This window comes from Panthera pardus, unplaced genomic scaffold (genome assembly GCF_024362965.1).
Source record: "Panthera pardus isolate Hobbes unplaced genomic scaffold, ASM2436296v1 HiC_scaffold_6, whole genome shotgun sequence".
Classification (NCBI taxonomy): Eukaryota; Metazoa; Chordata; class Mammalia; order Carnivora; family Felidae; genus Panthera; species Panthera pardus.
In genome coordinates, this window is record NW_026526991.1 from 20,123,320 (window position 1) to 20,141,311 (window position 17,992).

General features: G+C 38.1%; 1 pseudogene; it reads right to left on the reverse strand.

Annotated features, from left to right (window-relative positions):
• Window positions 1-16,991: 16,991 nt before the first annotated feature.
• LOC128775225 (U2 spliceosomal RNA) lies at window positions 16,992-17,162 on the reverse strand (annotated as a pseudogene).
• Between the last annotated feature and the right edge of the window lie 830 nt (window positions 17,163-17,992).

Consider the following 17,992-nt stretch of genomic DNA (forward strand, 5'->3'; position numbering starts at 1 on the left):
GGGAATAGTCCTGTAATCACGAAATGACATAAGTAAGTAGTTGCAAAATGTTCTGCTTGGAAGAAAGGAGAGGACCATGGTGCTACGAGACACTGTAATTGAGGAATGAGGTCTATCACTGGCTCAGTGAGTCTGGATAACTTGGCTTGGCAGCCTCAGTTATCTCTGTAAAATGAGTACATTGGCCTTGTTTATCCTAAAGGTCCCTTTCAGTTCTAATATTATATTTCTTTGTGAATTCTTATTTTTTCCTTGTTTGTATGAGCACTTGTTAGTGAGAAAAAAACTAATTTAGCAGAAACACTGGCTAGCAGATAAGGCAACGAGACTTTCTTTCAAACCACTAATTTAAATCTAATACTGTTAGGCAGCCTCCCTCAATGTTTTTGCTGAAACTTTGGAATAATGCTTACTAATCATCTTCAGGGGAACTTTGTGAGCTATGAGTAAGCAAGTTTCATTGAGTAAGAAAGGCAGGGGGTTTATATCCATTTAGCAAAGATGACCCTTTCTAGGGTAGAATTTGAAAAGTACCTATAGAAAGCTGTGAGTGAAAATATCTCCTCCTTTAGCTACCTAAAACCCCATATTATTCATGACTTCAGAAAATGTTTGAGTGACAGTATTTACCAGGGAGAACATTTTCTAATAATTTTTTCCTAATACTGGAGTGTGAATGTCTTATAGCAGCTGGAAGTCTGCTAGGGATAAACAAAAGAAAGAGCTCAGAAAGATCTAGAACTTGGGAGACTGGGCCAGAGAATGCAGAGTTGGGTCTGAGTGCAGAGGTATGTATGCTCTGGGAGGGCCTTTGCTGGAAAGCAGAAGAGACCACCCAAATGAAGGACCAAGAAACAATAACTTTACTTGGCAATGTTGCCACAGGCCAACAATTAATACCTGGCATGTTCATTACCAACTAAATTCATTACTTAATACCAAGCACCATAATAACACGGAATAGTGATCTTACATAGTCTAAGGAAAGAAATATAATCTAAGTACTTTAAGCGAAAGAAGGGAGTGTGATTTTTCTCCCCAAAATGACTGGAGGTCTTTGTTATGAATTTCATAACATCTGTATGCCCTAGATAGGTGTCAAAGAGGAAAAGGACAGAAATAAAATGAGCACTAACTTCAATTCATGTGACTTTGTTTCCCACGTTGATGCCAGCGAAAAAGCCAATACATAACTGCAAAATAACTTTAAAAAAAATACATGACTAAGCAAAACTGGTATTAATAAGCCAGTTCTTCTTTTTTGTAAAGGACTCGAAACTTGCTAACATAATAGGAGCAGTTTTCTCATGCCCATAGCATCATTTTCACATCCCACATTTTGCCAGTTTGGTATTTCCTTCCTTATTGCTTAAAAGATTGTCAGAAATTTTGAAAGGAGAAAATAATTCAATTAAAATGTATGTAGACTGTACTTTGAGAATTCTTATAGGACAAGGAGAATTTTAAAAATCAGAAACAATTAAATATGAGTGTTTTGTTTTGTTTTTGTGTTTTAAAAGGGCAAGGGACTTTGGTTAATGTTCTATACCCATAGGGGAAAATGTTATATTTATGTTAAAAGTAAATATGACTTTTTCATCCATTCAAGCAAAGTAATTCACTTTATTTCATATGATTCTTGAGTTGTCTCAAACATAATGTCCACATGTAGCTTTTAAGGAATTAAAGGAAAATAAAAATTTCCCCACAATAATATGTATATCTACTTTTACAGAAAGGACTTTGGGGAGCCTGTGATTTTATAATCTTTTTCTTTTTTTATCAGTGAAATCATTTATATAATAAACTTTCATATGGAAGGTCATGTGTATAAAAGCACATGAAAACTGCCTTGATGGGAGAGGGGACTGAGGACCCCAACCCAATGTCAATCCAGTACTCATTTCACATCTTTCTTTGCTTCACTATTTCATCACCAAAGCCCAGCAGAAGATCTAGCATACAGTAGGACCTTGATGTATATTTGTTGAAGGAATATATTATGCTGCCTCAGTCAATATCAAATAGAGGTTATCCCTTATAATACACATTAGAAAATGTATAAAGATAAATAAATAATGTAATAATAGAAACTATTATTAAGTGTATTATTTTAAATAGCAATTGGTCAGGTAATAGTTGGCCTTAAAATATGTTTTAGCACTTGGCAAAGCAATGTGAATTCATTTTCATTTGAGAAGTGTATTTTGAGTTCAACAGTGTGCCATGCTGAAGTGAACTGGAAAGATCAAGTAGCTGCTGTCCACTTTGCCCAGACACTTGTTCCCTAGTCCTTGCATGACTGGCTCCTTCTCATCTTTCACCCTTCGGACTTCAGTTGAAATGTCACCTTCTTCAAGACCTTCCCTGACCCTTCTATCTAAAATAGCCCCTTCTTTCCAGTTAGTAACCTTTGATCACATTATCCTACCCATTTCTTCCATAGCATTTATTGCAATCTATAGATACCTTGTTTATTTACTTGTTTATATGTTGAAACTGACACATTCTTCTCCTTTGCAGGTAAGTCCCCAGGACGAGGCACAATGGTTGGCCTTTCACCAGGACTTAATGATATTTGTTCAGTGAATGGATGAATAAATAATGAAACGTGTAGTGTTCAAGGGCACATAGCTGCCCATGATGAACATAGAATTTAAAAGAAGGGGCATCTGGCTGGCTCAGTTGGTAGTGACTCTTGTTTTCAGGGTCATGAGTTTGGGCCCTATGTTGGGTATATAGATTACTTTAAAAAAGAAAAAGAAAGAAAGAAAGAAAGAAAGAAAGAAAGAAAGAAAGAGAGAAAGGAAGGAAGAAAAAGCTTTAAAAAAGTTTAATTTCAGGTTGTACTTGAAATGGCTGTGGATGGAGGAGTTCCCCAGCCCTGGGAAGGCAGTCTGGAGAAACAGAAGACTTTAATATCAGTTAATATCTGCTCCCTGCTTGAACACCACAGACTCACTTTTTTCCATCTGTTATACTTATCCTCACTTTTCTCAGTTGTAAATGGCAATAATACATCAATTTTGAAGTCCATTAATAAATGTCAAATTTGATGTCCATTAATAAAAGTCTGTTTTCACCATGCATGCCAATAAGGCTCATGTGAGGCAAGAGGACTCCATAGGAGTGCTTCATTGTGTGTTTTTAGCAGTGGAGATGGGATGGCATGTGTGACTCATCTTGAGCCACTGAATACAGTCTCACTAAATAGACTCAATTGGGAATATTCGGACTTCAGCTGAAGAGGGTCTACCAGAGATCTGTTTGCATGAAAGACCCAGGAACTTTATAGGAAGACTTATTCCAAGGGAATTACTGGTGAAGAAAGACATTTTTGAGTGTCGCATATTATTTATCACTCAGATCTGAAGGGCTTATGTGTCATGTCAAAACCAAGACCTGGACAAGTTGCTCTGACACAAAAGTTTTAGTGGAACTACCAGGGGAAGAAGTGCCATGCTGTCTTGTATTGTGACTAGCATGGTATGAACTTCTCTGTTGATGGCACCAGAGGGTTCACCTATATCTCTCTTCATCTCTTGGAGGCTCAGAGGATAGATCTGTGGGATTTGCAGGGTGGGGCTGGAAATCTTCCAGTCACACATACAGGATAGAGCCCAAGAAACACTATTTATTGATGTTAATGAATTTTCACCTTCTTATTATTCTGCAATGGAACAATTTCCCACTGTTTAAAAAGAATAAGATAAATTTACATGTATTGATATAGAACATTTGCCAAGATACATTAAGTGTAAAAACATACAGAACAGTGTAAATATAATGCTACCATCTATATTAAAGGAAATGTACATATACAGGCACACCTCAGAGATACTGCAGGTTCAGTGCCAGACCACCACAATAAAGCAAATATCACAATAAAGAAAGTAAAATGAAGTTTTTGGCTTCCCAGTGCATATATAAGTTATATTTAACTATACTATAGTCTACTAAGTGTACAATAGCATTACATATAAAAACAATGTATAGTTGACACAATGTGGAGTTTAGGTGCACCACCCTCCATACAGTCCAAAATCCATGTTTAACTTGACTTCTCCAAAATTTAACTACTAATAGCCTATCATTGACTAGAAGTCTTACTGACAAGTGTCGATTAACATATGTTTTGAATGTTATAAACATTATATACTATATTCTTACAATAAAGCAAGCTAGAGAAAAGAAAATGTTAATAAGCAAATCACAAGGAAGCCAGCTTGGCTGGCTCAGTCAGCAGAACGTGCAATTCTTGATCTCAGGGTTGTGACTTTGAGCCCCACGTTGGGCATAGAGAGTACTTAAAAAAATTCAGTATCTAAAAAGAAAAGAAAAGAAAATCACAAGGAAGAGAAAATATGTTACAGTACTGTACTGTATTTATTTAAAAAATCTGCATATAAATGGACCCATGTAGTTCAAACTCATGTTGTTCAAGGGTCAACTGTACATATCTTAATCAATAAATACTTTATTGTTAAGAAATGCTAACCATCCTCTGAGCTTTCAGCGAGTTGTAATCTTTTTGCTGCTGCTTGCCTTAATATTGATGGCTGCTGACTGATCAAGCTGGTGATTGTAGAAAGTTGCGGTGGCTGTGGCAATTTCTTAAAATAAGACAACAATAAAGTTTGTCACATTGATTGACTCCCATTCACAAATGATTTCTCTGCAGCACATGATGCTGTTTGATATCATTTTATGCACAGTAGAACTTCTTTCAAAATTGGAATCAATCCTCTCAAACCCTGCCATTGCTTTATCAACTAAATTTATGTAATATTCTAAATCCTTTGCTGTAATGTCAACAATCTTCATAGCATCTCCACCAGGAGTAGATTACATCTTAAGAAACCGCTTTCTTTGTTCATCCATAAGAAGCAAATCTTCACCCATTAAAGTTTTACCATGAGATTTCAGCAATTCAATCACATCTTCAGGCTCCACTTGTAATTCTAGTTCTCTTGCTATTTCCACCACATCTGCAGTTACTTCCTCCTCTGAAGTCTTGAATCCTCAAAGTCATCCTTGAGAGTTGGAATCAACTTCTTCCAAACTCCTGTTCATGATATTTTGACCTCTTCTCTTGAATTAAAAATGTTCTTAGTGGCATGTAGAATGGTGAATTCTTTCCAGGAGGTTTTCAATTTACTTTGCCCAGATCCATCAGAGGAATCACCATCTATGGCAGCTATAGCCTTGCAAAATGTATTTCTTAAATAATAAATCTTGAAATTCTAAATTATTCCTTGATCTATGGGCTACAGAATAAATGTTGTGTCAACAGGCAGGAAAACAACATTGATCTCATTGTCCATCTCCATCAGTGATTTTGGGTGAACAGGTGCATTGTCGGTGAGCAGTAATATTTCGAAAGAAATATTTTTTTCTGAGCAGTTGGTCTCAACAGTGGGCTTAAAATCTTCAGAAAACCATGCTGTAAACGGATGTGCTGTCATCTAGACTTTGTTGTTTCGTTGGGAGAGCACAGGCAGAAAGGATCTAGCATAATTCTTAACGGCCCTTGGATTTTCAGAATGGTAAATGAGAATTGGCTTCAACTTTAAGTCACCAGCTGCATTAGCACCTAACAAGAGAGTCATCCTGTCCTTTTAAACATTGAAACCGGGCATTTATTTTCCTCTTTAGCTATGAAAGTCCTAGATGGCATCTTTTCTCAATAGAAGATTGTTTTGTCCACATTGAAAATCTGTTGTTTAGTGTAGTCACCTTCATTAATTATCTTAGCTGGATCTGGATAACTTGTTGCAGCTTCTATATTGGCACTTGCTATTCACCTTGTAATTTTATGTTATTGAGACAGCTTCTTTCCTTAAACCTCATGAACTAAACTTTTCTTCTTCTTTTTTAAAATTTATTTTGAGAGAGAGAGAGGGAGAGCACACACCAATGGGAGTTGGGGATGGGAAGAAAGAGAGGGAGAGAGAGAATCCCAAGCAGGCTCTGAGCTGTTGGCACTGAGCCCGATATGGTGCTCAAATTCACGGACCCTGAGATCATGACCTGAGCTGAAATTGAGTCAGACACTTAACTGGTCAAGTGACCCAGGTGCCCCTGAACTAATCTCTTCTAGCTTCAAATTTTCTTCTGCAGTTTCCTCACCTGTCTCAGCCTTCATAGAATTGGAGAGAGTTAGGGCCTTGCTCTGGATTAGGCTTTGGCTTAAGGGAATGTTGTGGCTGGTTTGACCACTAAACTTTCTAGACCACTAAAACTTTCTCCGTATCAGCAATAAGGCTGTTTCATTTTCTTTTATTAAAAAAAAATTAATGTTTACTTATTTTTGAGAGAGAGAGAGGCAGAGAGAGAGTGAGACACAGAATCCAAATCAGGGTCCAGGTTCTGAACTGTCAGCACAGAGCCCGACACAGGGCTTGAACTCACAAACTGCAAGATCTGACCTGAGCCAGCCAGGCACCCCAAGGCTGTTTCATTTTCTTATTATTTGTGCGTTCACTGGAGTAACACTTTTCATTTCCTTTAAGAACTTTTCTGTTGCATTCACAACTTGGTTAATTATTTTTTTTAATTTTTTTTTTTTAGTGTTTATTTATTTTTGAGAGAGAGAGAGAGAGAGCAAGAGAAGGGCAGAGAGAGAAGGAGACACAGAATCCAAAGCAGGCTCCAGGCTCTGAGCTGTCAGCACAGAGCCTGTCACAAGGCTCGAACTCACAAATTGTGAGACCATGACCTGAGCCAAAGTCAGACACTTAACTGACTGAGCCACCCAGGTGCCCCACAACTTGGCTAATTATTTGATACAAAAGCCCTTGCTTTTGGCCTATCTTGGCTTTTTACATGCCTTTCTCACTAAGCTTAATCATTTTTAGCTTTTGTTTTAAAGTGAGACACATGTGGGGTGCCTGGGTGGCTCAGTCAGTTAAGGGTCAGACTCTTGATTTCAGCTCAGGGCATGGAGCCTGCTTAAGATTCTCTCTCTCCTTCTGCCCCTTCCCCACTTGCACTCTGTCTCTCACAAAAAAAGGGAGGGGGGCGTCTGGGTGGCTCAGTCAGTTGAGCATCTGACTCTTGATTTTGGCTCAGATCAAGATCCCAGGGTCATGCAGTAAAATGAAGCACAATAAAGTGAGACATACCTGTATACGTGTATATGCATAGAATACATTTTGAAGGATACACAAAACCATTTACAGTGATTGATTTGAGAAGGTGACTCTGGGTATAGAAGTCAGAGTAGGAGAGAGATTTTTCATTCTTTACTCTTGTACTGTTTGAATTTATTTTTTTGGATACATAAACATGTATAACTTAAAATTTTTTTTAATTTATTTGAGAGAGAGCAGGGGAGGGGCAGAGAGAGAGAGAGAAAGAGAGAGAGAGAGAGAGAGAGAGAAACTCAAGCAGGCTCCGCACTGCCAGTGTGGAGACCAATGCAGGCCTTGAAATCATGAACTGCAAGATCATGACCTGAGCTGAAACCAAGAGCCCCCCAGGCACCCCAACATATGTTATCTTTAAAGTAACTATGCATTGCAAAAAATAAAATTTAAATTGAAAATGACTGATAAATTAGGCTGAACTCTCTCATATTGACTATTACTATCTATCCCAAATAAAACAAAAAGAACACATCATTTAGAAAATAACATGTAAATATTTTCATATATACATATCTTTTTATAAATAATAAGGACATTTCTTATTTTGGGTAGATCAGTTTTTTTTCCCAGAAGCAGCACACCGCAATAGTGCTTAAGAGGCCTGGTTCTGATGCCAAACAGCTCGGGATCCAATCTTAGCTCTGCCACATTCTAGCTCTGCACCTTGGGTAAATTACTTAACCTGTCTAAGCTGCAATTTTTTTGTCTTTAAAATGTGGGAGAATAATAATGTATATTTTATAGGGCTGTTTATGAAAATGGAATGAAGTAAAATGGAAAAATGTGGTTACCCAGTGACAAATACAGGTAATGAGACACATTTAGAGAAGTTCTATTTGTGTAATTACCATCTAGTAATTTCCAGTCAGTGGTTGAATTTTGAGTCTCTCAAGGATGGCCAACCAAGTGAGAGTTGAGTGGGGTGTGGATCAAATGTCAGAGCTCTGCAGACAGCCCAGAAGAGACTGGGCTACCTCCTTCATTTACGTGTGTTTCTTTTTTCTTTTTAATTTAATTTTTATTTATTTTTAATTTTTTTAATGCTTATTTATTTTTGAGAGAGACAGAGAGACATAGTGTGAGCAGGGGCCCTCCCCCACAGACAGAGAGAGAGAGAGAGAGAGAGAGAGACAGAGAATCCGAAGCAGGCTCCAGGCTCTGAGCTGTCAGCACAGAGCCCGATGCGGGGCTTGAACCTATACACCATGAGATCATGACCTGAGCTGAAGTATGACGCTTAACCGACTGAACCACCCAGGTGCCCTTATGTGTGTTTCTTGATGCTCTTACCATTCATAGTTTTCCCATGTCTCACTTAAAAAGGTGGAAAGGACCATGGATTAAAGAGAAGGAGTAGAGTTCAAGCCTGACTGTCACCAATGAGCTGGGTGACATCAAGGCCGCGGTGTCTCCACTTGTAAAATGAGGAGACTGGCCCCAATGATCTTCAATGTTCTTTCAGATTCTATGGAGATGACAGTTTTTAATAACAAAACCCCCTACTTTAGCCCTTGTGGTATCCATCAATTGTATCTTCTGTGTTGCTTCATTCTGATGAACTCAGATTGGGAGGTGACAGAGAGCTTTGCAAAGCCTGAGCTAAAAATAACCTCTTCCCATAAATATTTTATTAGAGCTAGAGAACTAAATAAAATAAAGATAATTAAAAATCAGTATTAATGTCTGCTTCCTGAGACTTTTCACTTTATTATTTATTTTGTGAAGAGACGTTCCCATCAGAAGTGGGTAAACTAAATTAAGAATGGAAATCCTTTGGAATTGAAATAAAACACACTGATTTAGATTACTAAAACCTACTAAAAATGAGACTAATATCTCCATTCAAGTGATACAGCACTTTTACTAGTTGTACTCGCTTAGCTCACGTTTTCCAGCATTTTGCAGAAGTGTTATGCCTTACGCTTAACCATGATTAAAGTGCTCTACATTTGTGGAGCTGTCGTTTCACAGTCTATCAAGAAGTTTTACAGTCTGATAACTTATAACTCAAACATCTATCTGGTCAAAAACTTGATAATATACAATATAGCTCTTTTCTCTTGTCAAAAATGGTAAATTGATATTTGAGTTAAAGTCTAGTTTATGAAATAATTTTGCAAGTTAAGAAAAAAACTTTAATAGAAATGCAAAATAGGGTACTATGTTCTGAAATGCTTCTAACTTTTTTTTTCCCACAATAGTGAGTTAGGCAATATTCAAAGAACTTCCTTATTTTAACTTTAAAACAACTTCTCTATATCAATAAGAAGGATTCTTTGTTTTTCACCAGAGAGTTTACTTTATTATTTGATATGCAACATGGCATTGGGCGTAAAGCAGGTTGTTTAACCAGGATATTGAAATCATGATAAAATACCAATTCATATTGTATAGGACCAATCTTTTATTCCACATAATGTGAAGCTCTCATTATATTTCTCATATATTATGTGCATTTGGTTTTGGAAATTGGGACAGAAACAGAGGTAGCAAATTTCATTGTTTCAGAAACTAAAGGGAGAAATTTGAATTTTAATATAAACTCATTTTAGATATTTTAATATCATTTATTTTTAAAAAGATCAAATTGTTGTTTAAATTTTTTTTTTAACGTTCATTTTTGAGACAGAGAGAGACAGAGCATGAACAGGGTAGGGGCAGAGAGAGAGGGAGACACAGAATCGGAAACAGTCTCCAGGCTCTGAGCTGTCAGCACAGAGCCCGACGCGGGGCTCGAACTCACGGACCGTGAGATCATGACCTGAGCCGAAGTCGGACATTCAACCGACCAAGCCACCCAGGTGCCCCTCAAATTGTTGTTTAGATTGAACTGGGGAAATTCCATATTGCCTCTTTCCTCTATATTCTGGAAAAGAACAATATAGTACAGTAAAACATTTGATTTCTCTCTGGAGTAGTAATGCTGAAGTGAGTCATTCATTCATTCATTTATTCAACAATGATTTGTTGAGTACCTCCTATATGTGAGGCATTGTGTTGAGCCTCATAAGAAAGAAAAAGAAGGATATAACTGGGTACTCACATACAAACAATGTTAACCAATAATTATTTGTAGATGATGGGTCAAACACGAAGCACCAATAATGGATACTTAATTTATTTTATAATTTTTTAATGTGTATTTATTTGTTTTGAGAGGGAGAAAGAGAGTGTGAATGAGGGAGAGTAGGACAGAGAGAGAGGGAAACAGAGAATCCCAAGCAGGCTCCATGCTGACAGTGCAATGTGGGACTTGAACTCACCAACAGTGAGATCATGACCTGAGCCAAAATCAAGAATATGATGCTTAACCAACTGAACCACCCAAGCTCCCTGGATACTTTAGTAGAGTAAAAAAAGATTGAGTAGGGGCACTAGAGCAGTCAGAGAAAGCTTTGCCCGGGAGTAAGATCCTGAAAAGATGGGTTGGATTCAAATAGGAGGAAATAAATGGAGAAAGCATCCCAGGGAGGAGAGGCAATATACAAATTGGTATAGTGTCAGTCATGCAGAAGGAATGTCCAGAAGATATTAAAAAGGTTGTAGAGGACAAAATTTTATAATTACTTGAAGGGTGGCCGGTCTGTGGACCATTAGCATTAACATCCCCTGGGAGCAAGTAGAAACACAGGATCAGAATCTGATCTTGCATGTTCAAGGTCTTTGGGTGCTTTGTATATATGTTAAAGTCTGAGAAGCTCTAATGTAGTCCAATCCTTCATTTTGCAGAGGAAGAGAACTACAGAGCAGTAGGTGTCTTCTCTGATAATAGTGGTTAACTTTACTTTAGAACTAAAATCCAGAGGGTCCTGGAAACAGTGAGTCCACCCCACCCCCCAACCTCAATTCACAATTTTTGCCTAAACTGGAGAGAGATAGTAAGTTGGATTGAACTGTGGAAGTTTTTGAATACCATGTTAAGAAGCTCAGGCCTCATCCATTTATGAATTCAACAAACATTTACTGAACTCCAACATGGTAACATTGGGGATACACAGAAGAGTAAGAAAGGTCTTGCCCTTAAGAACCCCACAATCTTCTGTAAAAGTAAGTAACCAACAGTTATAAACATCTTTGTGCAATGAGTTTTAAAGGCTTATGATAGATTAACATGAGTTTTATTCAGTTAACGTTTATTGAGTACCTAGTACATGCTAGACTTTAATTAGATGCAAAATGGTGATGTTTAGGGGTATTTGAGAGTGGGGAGAAAAAGATGGATCAGTTAAGTGGCTACTGTCTAAGAGTAGGAAGTAAAGGAAGAATGGGAAGGGTTTGGTCACTGTGAAGGGCCAGAAGAAGGAGCAAGTCTGTATTAACCAGAGGTGGTAAGGCAAGATAGAATTTGGATCACTGAGCAAAGAAATAGGGAAGTTGGAAAGTGAACCAGATTTAGGGGTGTTTGTTTTACTTTTAGAAGAAAATATAGGTGTAAATCTTCATGAGTTTGGATTAGGCAGTAGATTCTTAGATTTGACATGCAAAGCACACTACAAAAGAAAAAATAGGTAAGACAGACTTCATCGAAATTAAAAGCTGTGCATCAAAGGACACTATCAACAAACTGAAAAGACAACTCACAGGATTGGAAAAGTATTTGTAATTATATATTTGATAAAGTTCCAATATCCAGAATACATACAGAAAACTTTTATACCTCAACAATAAAAAAGACAAATAACTCAATTAAAAAATAGGCAGTGGATCTGAGTAGACATTTCTCTAAAGAAAATATAGATATTGCCAATAAGCACATGAAAAGGTGTTCAGCATCACTAGTCATCAGGAATACTTAAAAAATTTTATTAACATTTATTTATTTTTGAGAGAAAGAGACAGAGTGCGAGCAGGGGAGGGGCAGAAAGTGAGGGAGACACAGAATTTGAAGCAGGCTTCAGGCTCTGAGCTGTCAGCACAGAGCCTGATGTGGGTTCTGAGTTCAAGTCCCAGGTTGGGTTCCATGCTGGGCATGGAGCCTACTCAGAAACAAACAAACAAACAAACAAACAAACAAACCCCAATGAGATACCACTTTACACCTATTAGGATGGCTAGAATTTAAAAAGTAGAAAAGAAGTATAGGTGAGTATGTGAAAAATAAGAACCCTGAAACATTCTTGATACAAATGTAAAATCGTGGAAAACAGTTTCAGCAAACAATGCAGCTGGAAAACAGTTTGGTAGTTCCTCAAAAAGTTGAACATAGAAAAAAAAAAGTTAAACATAAGAGTTACCATATGATTCAGCAATTCCATTCCTAGGTTTATACTCCACAAAACTGAAAACATATATTCCCACAAAACCTTGTACACAAACGTTCATAGCACCATTACTCAAATAGCCAAAGAACGAGGACAACTCAAATGTCCATCAACTGATGAATACACAAAACATGGCATATACAACAGAATATTATTCATAGAAAGGAATGAAGTATTTGATAAATGCTATAACATGAATGAACTCTGAAAACATGCTAAGTAAAATAAGACAAATACTGGGCAAATGTTGTATGGTTCCACTTACATGAAATATCTAGAATAGGCAAACTCATAGAGACAGAAAATAGATTACAGGTTATAAGAGGCTAGGGGAGGGGTGGACTGGGAAGTTATTGCTTAATGGGTACAGAGTTTTTGTTTAGGGTGATGAAAATGTTCTGAAATTTGGGTGATCTTTGCAAACCTTGTGAATATACTAAAAGTCACTTAATGTACACTTAAAAATTGTGAATTTTGGGGGTGCCTGGGTGTCTCAATCGGTTGAGCATCAGACTTTGTTCAGGTCATGATCTCACAGTTTGTGAGTTTAAGCCCCGCATCTGCCTCTCTGCTTCAGATCCTCCGTCCCACTCTCTCTCTGCCCTTCCCCCGCTCATATTCTCTCTTTCTCTCCCTCTCTCAAAAATAAACAAACATTAAAATATTTTTAAAAATTGTGGGGCGCCTGGGTGGCGCAGTCGGTTAAGCGTCCGACTTCAGCCAGGTCACGATCTCGCGGTCCGTGAGTTCGAGCCCCGCGTCAGGCTCTGGGCTGATGGCTCGGAGCCTGGAGCCTGTTTCTGATTCTGTGTCTCCCTCTCTCTCTGCCCCTCCCCCGTTCATGCTCTGTCTCTCTCTGTCCCCAAAATAAATAAAAAACGTTGAAAAAAAATTTTTTTTAATATTTTTAAAAATTGTGACTTGTAGGGGTGTCTGAGTGCCTCTGTTGGTTGAGTGTCTGACTCTTAATTTCGGCTCAGGTCATAATCAACAGTTTGTGAGTTCTATCCCTGCGATGGGCTCTGTGCTGACAGTGCGGAGCCTGCTTGGGATTCTCTCGCTCCCTCCCTCTCTCTCTGCCCCTCCCTCACTTGAGTGCACTCTCTTTCTCTCTATCTCTCGAAATAAATAAACGTTTAAAAATTGTGAATTTTATTGTATGTGAATTACATCTCAATAACCTTTAAAGAGAAACTCTTCAATGTTGGCAAAATGCATGTCATTGAAAGGAAACACGTGAAATATAATCTAGATCTTGCTTTGTGAAAATCACACACCTACTTATGATTTCAAAATGCTTCTTAGTTTATTTTGATTTTTATTTTTTAAGTAGTCTCCATGCCCAGTGTGGACCCCAGTGTGGGGCTTGAACTCACAACACTGAGATCAAGACCTGAGCTGAGATCAAGAGTCAGATGCCTAACTGAGCCACCCAGACACCCCAAAATGCCCCTTAGTTTAAAATACAATTATAAATACACAGTATGATAAGCCCTTTTGAAGCTTATATTTATCATATACTTATTATATTTCACAGGTTTCTGCTTCATAGAATAAGATCTGAGCAAAAGAATGTAACTTCCACTAGGTAATGGAACATATAGAAATGTTTAGTTTCCAGCTTTGGAAACTACAGATTCTTGAGTCATGGTCATGTGTATGAATATCAATTTACCAAATGGATAGATCATGGTTCAGTTACAGAAAGCATCATAATCTAGTTACTCCAGGCCTGGAAGTCAAATGATTAGGGTTGCTTTCCTGGCTGTTTCTTAGGTTGTTTCTACTACATCTGTAATTGAGGTGGTTTTGAGGAATTGAGGTTCCTCCTAGCTTTAAAATTCTGAACTTACTTGATCTTATTGTGATTTTAGAGTCAAAGGAGTTTTGAGCTTGTATTGCTTGCTTGGACTGCATTAAAACATTCACATTTTAAAATTTAGTTAATTATTATTGGACCATGAGATTTGAAAAGGATTAAATTGTCCACTCAGCTTTTGATAAATTGGACCAATCGATCTCAGTCTATGGAGAATTAGTATGAAGCAATACCACCACCTGGTGGCTTTTTCTCAAATATGACAACTTTCGTTTGTTTGTTTAAGTAGGCTCCACACCCATTGCGGGGCTTAAACTCACAGCCTTGAGATCAAGAGTTGGATGCTCTGCTGACTGAAGCAGCCAAGTGCCCCAACAACCTTCTTTATTTGAATATGATAGTTTGGCCTCTATCAAACTATGACAGGTGGTTTAGATATGCCTACTTTAGGAAACAAGTTTAATAATATTGCACAATATATGTTTATGTTAACTAATGCTTATGGCATTGGCCTTAAAAACTTATAATTCAGCAAATTCTCTCAACAAATATGTTTAGTGCCCAAGTATTAGGACAAAGCAGTGAACAAAATAAACAAAAATATTGGCATTCATAGATGTTACATTCTAGTGAGAGGAAGTAGACAAAATATAATAGGCATAATAGACAAGTAAATTATGTTTAGTGGCAAGTTCTTTTAAAAAATCAGGATGAGGATGGCACACCTGGGTGGCTCAGTTGGTTGGGTGTCTGGCTTCAGCTCAGGTCATGATCTCACAGCTTGTGAGTTCCGGCCCTGCATTGGGCTCTGTGCTGACAGCTCAGAGCCTGGAGCCTGCTTCGGATGTTATCTCTCCCTCTCTCTGCCCCTCCCCAGCTCACACTGTCTCTGTCTCTTTCAAAAATAAATAAACGTTAAAAAAATTTTAAAAATCAGGCTAAGGTAGGTTGCAGTTTTAAATAGGATGACATTTGAGCAACGACTTGAAAGGTGAGGTCAATTTTATGTGCTTATCTGAAGAATAAAATTACATAGACTTACAACTAAATATTTAGCCTTAATTCTAGCATGCTGCTATAATTCTGCTTCCTCAAGTATCTCTTTTTACTAAGCAGGAACTGTAATACCAGGCCAATATTAATAGGGATGATTACATTTTGAAAAAGGACATTGAAAAAAAAAAAAGGAAGAAAAAAGAAAAGAAAAAAGAAAATGATGTTGCCCTAAAGACAAGTATCTTTACTTTGTAATGTCTTTAGTTAATATCAGAAAAGAGACATAAAATGGTAGCTTTGTTATCTTACTTTTCACAACCTTACCTTTACACATTGAAAATTGTGTTCCTATGAAAGTAGGAACTGCTCTAGTCTTAGGAATTGAGAATTGAGAGAAGGGAAAAGGTAGAAATGAGATGATACCACCAATAAATATTAGTTAAGTTTCCCTAAGCTGTTTATGGTTTTGTTATTTATAAATTTGCCAAGGTACTTTGTAAAATTATTTACATTTTTGGACTTAAATGCTCTTGGGTTAGTGAGTGCCTCTAAAAGTTAGAACCTTGAGAGTAGGTACTGTTTTAGACTATGTTGTAGGTGTAGCATAAGGCCTTGAACACAGTAAATGGTCAGAAAAGTTATTTTATTTGTCCTAAATCTACATTAGAAAAACTTTAAAGATAACATCCTAATATTTTGGGATTTTTCTTTAGGTCAAAGTTTGCTGAGAATGGAGAAGAGTTTTTGATGCAACCAGGAAATGAGATAAAATCTTAACAAAGAGTTAAATGGGTAAACGTAAAAAATAAAGTTTTGATCCAATTGCAGAGGGTTTTTTTTTTCTTAAGTTTTATTTATTTATTTTGAGAGAGAGAGGGAGGGACAGAGAGAAAGACAGAGGTAGAGAGAGAATGCCAAGCAGGCTACTCACTATTAGAGCTGACCCCATGAGGGTTAATCTAACCATCCTGGTATCATGACCGGAGCCAAAATCAAGAGTGGGATGCTTAATGGACTGAGCCACACAGGCTCCCCTTTTGTTTGGGTTTTATCATATTATTGTTTCCAAAGTGACTTCTAATTAGGTGCTTAATACACATTATGAAAGGCTGACATGCCATCCAATAGTATTAACAATGGTTTTAAATTTGTAGATAGCACTTCAATTCACACAGTGTCTTCACATAGGTAGGTCTCATTTGCTTATTTGGTTCAGAATATACACTGCAAATATAAAGTTTACAGCATAGCTTTCCTTTCAGTTCCTCTTTTTTTAATGTTTGTTTATTTGGGGGTGGGGGAGAGAGAAAAGAGAGTGCACTGGAAAGGGGCAGAGAGAGAGAGAGAGAGGGAAAGAGAAAAGAGAGTGCACCGGGAAGGGGCAGAGAGAGAGGACACAGAATCTGAAGCAGGCTCCAGGCTCTGAGCTGTCAGCACAGAGCCCCATGCCAGGCTCTAACTCAAGAACTGAGATATCATTACCTGATCAAAGTCATACACTTAACCGCCTGAGCCACCCAGGCGCCCTTCCTTTTAGTTCTTTAAAGGGAATTTGTATTTTCACAGAACTACATGCATTATCCTGGACATCTGACACGGACAAAATTTTAAGTAGCAATGGTCAAGATTTGCCAAGTGGCAGCAGCTAATCTTGGCAAAGACAGGCAGGGGAAGAGGATGAAGAACAGGAGAAAAAGGTCAGTGGAATCCCAGCCCACTGAAGTCCAACAGCTGGCACATTATAATGCTTACAACACACAGCCTTAAAAAAGGTCCAGGTGTTCAGATAAAGAGTCGCTCAACTCTCTCCTTCTCAAAACAACAGAACAAAGATAAAAAACAAATAAAACCTTCCCTTGCAAGAAAAATTCTGTGAATTTATTAAACTGATAAGAACAGATGCTACACTTGATCTTAGCCAAAAGGCCGAGAAGCGATTTTGTGAATTTATAATTTAGAAGCGGGGAAGGGAGGCGAGGGCAACAGGCAGGTCTAGTTTCAATGCCTAGGCAGCTGGAGAGGTCTGAAAATTGAAACAAAAGTCAGTCCATAAACTTCTGTTGAATGGATGAAAATCTCTATTATAAATAAAAACATAAAATGCCAAAACCATATTTGGAAGGAGACCCAAGAAAGAGTTTACAGTGGTGACTTCTAGGGAGAACTGTGGTATTGTGGCTACGGATCGGTTTACTTTTCTGTGTACCTTTACGAATTAAGACACACACGCTCAACCTTTAAAAAAATTACAGTCTAGGAGAATCCCTTCTTCCCATCGTCCAAGTACTGCTTCCTTTCTCCCAATACAATTCCCTGTCAAAACCGGCATTACTGTCGACCGACGCCCGTGGAAGGAACCAGCCCGCCCGCACTGCCAAGCACACAAAGCTGGTCAGGTGCTCGGAACTAGGTGGAAGAACGGAGTGAAGGGCTCTAACGCTGACCCAGCACGCCACTGCGACACTAAAAAACTCCAGTTAGCGACCTCCAGCGTAAGGCTGCTTTGCACTGGCGGCGCGGGGCTCTTCCTATTATTATTACGTAGTCCTATTTCCGTGTGGGAGAGAGCACCCAGGGAAAGGTGCTTCGCCCCCGCAGGACGCTTCAGGACCTGCAACTTCTGCCACGCTGCACCCGATGCCTGCGTCCAGTCGACTGGCTGCTGCATCGAGGCGCAACTCGAATTTCTGGGTGACAGATTCGCCACTTTTGGGGGTCAGAATTTAAAAGGAAAATTCGAATTTGCCTGTTTGGGAAGCCCTTTCAAC